This window comes from Centropristis striata, chromosome 24 (genome assembly GCF_030273125.1).
Source record: "Centropristis striata isolate RG_2023a ecotype Rhode Island chromosome 24, C.striata_1.0, whole genome shotgun sequence".
NCBI lineage: Eukaryota > Metazoa > Chordata > Actinopteri > Perciformes > Serranidae > Centropristis > Centropristis striata.
Window position 1 is genome coordinate 14,542,296 of NC_081540.1, and position 2,500 is coordinate 14,544,795.

The following is a 2,500-nucleotide window of genomic DNA, read 5'->3' on the forward strand; positions in this document are numbered from 1 at the left end:
GCTTAGCTTCCGAGATCAGACGAGATCGGGCGTGATCAGGGTGGTATGGCCGTAAGCCATGACTGAGTGCATTAGCTGTGCTTTTAAAGCTTTCGTTGCCGCGGCTGCTCCTGCCGTCGTCATGGAATCGTGAAAAATCTTACAGCACCTGGTATTCCCAGGCGGTCTCCCATCCAAGTACTGACCAGGCCCTACCCTGCTTAGCTTCCGAGATCAGACGAGATCGGGCGTGATCAGGGTGGTATGGCCGTAATTCATGACTGAGTGCATTAGCTGCGCTTTTAAAGCTGTCCTTGTTGAGGCCGCTCCTGCCGTCGTCATGGAAACGTGAAAAAGCTTACAGCACCTGGTATTCCCAGGCGGTCTCCCATCCAAGTACTGACCAGGCCCTACCCTGCTTAGCTTCCGAGATCAGACGAGATCGGGCGTGATCAGGGTGGTATGGCCGTAAGCCATGACTGAGTGCATTAGCTGCGCTTTTAAAGCTGTCCTTGCTGAGGCTGCTCCTGCTGTCGTCATGGAAACGTGAAAAACCTTACAGCACCTGGTATTCCCAGGCGGTCTCCCATCCAAGTACTGACCAGGCCCTACCCTGCTTAGCTTCCGAGATCAGACGAGATCGGGCGTGATCAGGGTGGTATGGCCGTAAGCCATGACTGAGTGCATTAGCTGTGCTTTTAAAGCTTTCGTTGCCGCGGCTGCTCCTGCTGTCGTCATGGAATCGTGAAAAAACTTACAGCACCTGGTATTCCCAGGCGGTCTCCCATCCAAGTACTGACCAGGCCCTACCCTGCTTAGCTTCCGAGATCAGACGAGATCGGGCGTGATCATGGTGGTATGGCCGTAAGCCATGACTGAGTGCATTAGCTGCGCTTTTAAAGCTGTCCTTGCCAAGGCTGCTCCTGTCCTCGTCATGGAAACGTGAAAAAACTTACAGCACCTGGTATTCCCAGGCGGTCTCCCATCCAAGTACTGACCAGGCCCTACCCTGCTTAGCTTCCGAGATCAGACGAGATCGGGCGTGATCAGGGTGGTATGGCCGTAAGCCATGACTGAGTGCATTAGCTGTGCTTTTAAAGCTGTCCTTGCTGAGGCTGCTCCTGCCGTCGTCATGGAAACGTGAAAAAACTTACAGCACCTGGTATTCCCAGGCGGTCTCCCATCCAAGTACTGACCAGGCCCTACCCTTCTTAGCTTCCGAGATCAGACGAGATCGGGCGTGATCAGGGTGGTATGGCCGTAAGCCATGACTGAGTGCATTAGCTGTGCTTTTAAAGCTGTCCTTGCCAAGGCTGCTCCTGTCCTCGTCATGGAAACGTGAAAAAACTTACAGCACCTGGTATTCCCAGGCGGTCTCCCATCAAAGTACTGACCAGGCCCTACCCTGCTTAGCTTCCGAGATCAGACGAGATCGGGCGTGATCAGGGTGGTATGGCCGTAAGCCATGACTGAGTGCATTAGCTGTGCTTTTAAAGCTGTCCTTGCTGAAGCTGCTCCTGCCGTCGTCATGGAAACGTGAAAAAACTTACAGCACCTGGTATTCCCAGGCGGTCTCCCATCCAAGTACTGACCAGGCCCTACCCTGCTTAGCTTCCGAGATCAGACGAGATCGGGCGTGATCAGGGTGGTATGGCCGTAAGTCATGACTGAGTGCATTAGCTGTGCTTTTAAAGCTGTCCTTGCCAAGGCTGCTCCTGTCCTCGTCATGGAAACGTGAAAAAACTTACAGCACCTGGTATTCCCAGGCGGTCTCCCATCCAAGTACTGACCAGGCCCTACCCTGCTTAGCTTCCGAGATCAGACGAGATCGGGCGTGATCAGGGTGGTATGGCCGTAAGCCATGACTGAGTGCATTAGCTGTGCTTTTAAAGCTTTCGTTGCCGCGGCTGCTCCTGCCGTCGTCATGGAATCGTGAAAAAACTTACAGCACCTGGTATTCCCAGGCGGTCTCCCATCCAAGTACTGACCAGGCCCTACCCTGCTTAGCTTCCGAGATCAGACGAGATCGGGCGTGATCAGGGTGGTATGGCCGTAAGCCATGACTGAGTGCATTAGCTGCGCTTTTAAAGCTGTCCTTGCCAAGGCTGCTCCTGTCCTCGTCATGGAAACGTGAAAAAACTTACAGCACCTGGTATTCCCAGGCGGTCTCCCATCCAAGTACTGACCAGGCCCTACCCTGCTTAGCTTCCGAGATCAGACGAGATCGGGCGTGATCAGGGTGGTATGGCCGTAAGCCATGACTGAGTGCATTAGCTGTGCTTTTAAAGCTGTCCTTGCTGAGGCTGCTCCTGCCGTCGTCATGGAAACGTGAAAAAACTTACAGCACCTGGTATTCCCAGGCGGTCTCCCATCCAAGTACTGACCAGGCCCTACCCTTCTTAGCTTCCGAGATCAGACGAGATCGGGCGTGATCAGGGTGGTATGGCCGTAAGCCATGACTGAGTGCATTAGCTGTGCTTTTAAAGCTGTCCTTGCCAAGGCTGCTCCTGTCCTCGTCATG

The 2,500-nt window shown here is 53.8% G+C and overlaps 13 non-coding genes across 13 annotated transcripts in view; all 13 read right to left on the reverse strand.

The window, feature by feature from the left end:
- Positions 1–57, reverse strand: part of LOC131963754 (5S ribosomal RNA) — a 119-nt gene extending 62 nt beyond the window's left edge. The window contains exon 1 of the ribosomal RNA XR_009390557.1: positions 1–57. This exon is cut by the window's left edge and continues 62 nt beyond it. This is a non-coding gene — a ribosomal RNA (5S ribosomal RNA).
- Positions 58–136: 79 nt separating this feature from the next.
- LOC131965687 (5S ribosomal RNA) lies at positions 137–255 on the reverse strand. The gene has a single exon (XR_009392405.1). It is a non-coding gene; the product is annotated as a 5S ribosomal RNA (ribosomal RNA).
- A 79-nt stretch (positions 256–334) lies between these two features.
- On the reverse strand, positions 335–453 carry LOC131964808 (5S ribosomal RNA). The gene has a single exon (XR_009391563.1). It is a non-coding gene; the product is annotated as a 5S ribosomal RNA (ribosomal RNA).
- Positions 454–532: 79 nt separating this feature from the next.
- On the reverse strand, positions 533–651 carry LOC131964855 (5S ribosomal RNA). The gene has a single exon (XR_009391609.1). It is a non-coding gene; the product is annotated as a 5S ribosomal RNA (ribosomal RNA).
- Positions 652–730: 79 nt separating this feature from the next.
- LOC131965488 (5S ribosomal RNA) lies at positions 731–849 on the reverse strand. Its single transcript, XR_009392215.1, has one exon. It is a non-coding gene; the product is annotated as a 5S ribosomal RNA (ribosomal RNA).
- Positions 850–928: 79 nt separating this feature from the next.
- On the reverse strand, positions 929–1,047 carry LOC131963755 (5S ribosomal RNA). The gene has a single exon (XR_009390558.1). It is a non-coding gene; the product is annotated as a 5S ribosomal RNA (ribosomal RNA).
- Positions 1,048–1,126: 79 nt separating this feature from the next.
- Positions 1,127–1,245, reverse strand: LOC131965729 (5S ribosomal RNA). The gene has a single exon (XR_009392444.1). It is a non-coding gene; the product is annotated as a 5S ribosomal RNA (ribosomal RNA).
- A 79-nt stretch (positions 1,246–1,324) lies between these two features.
- LOC131964528 (5S ribosomal RNA) lies at positions 1,325–1,443 on the reverse strand. The gene has a single exon (XR_009391295.1). It is a non-coding gene; the product is annotated as a 5S ribosomal RNA (ribosomal RNA).
- Positions 1,444–1,522: 79 nt separating this feature from the next.
- LOC131965997 (5S ribosomal RNA) lies at positions 1,523–1,641 on the reverse strand. Its single transcript, XR_009392696.1, has one exon. It is a non-coding gene; the product is annotated as a 5S ribosomal RNA (ribosomal RNA).
- Positions 1,642–1,720: 79 nt separating this feature from the next.
- Positions 1,721–1,839, reverse strand: LOC131963756 (5S ribosomal RNA). The gene has a single exon (XR_009390559.1). It is a non-coding gene; the product is annotated as a 5S ribosomal RNA (ribosomal RNA).
- A 79-nt stretch (positions 1,840–1,918) lies between these two features.
- Positions 1,919–2,037, reverse strand: LOC131963757 (5S ribosomal RNA). The gene has a single exon (XR_009390560.1). It is a non-coding gene; the product is annotated as a 5S ribosomal RNA (ribosomal RNA).
- A 79-nt stretch (positions 2,038–2,116) lies between these two features.
- Positions 2,117–2,235, reverse strand: LOC131963758 (5S ribosomal RNA). The gene has a single exon (XR_009390561.1). It is a non-coding gene; the product is annotated as a 5S ribosomal RNA (ribosomal RNA).
- Positions 2,236–2,314: 79 nt separating this feature from the next.
- Positions 2,315–2,433, reverse strand: LOC131965730 (5S ribosomal RNA). Its single transcript, XR_009392445.1, has one exon. It is a non-coding gene; the product is annotated as a 5S ribosomal RNA (ribosomal RNA).
- Positions 2,434–2,500: the final 67 nt, after the last annotated feature.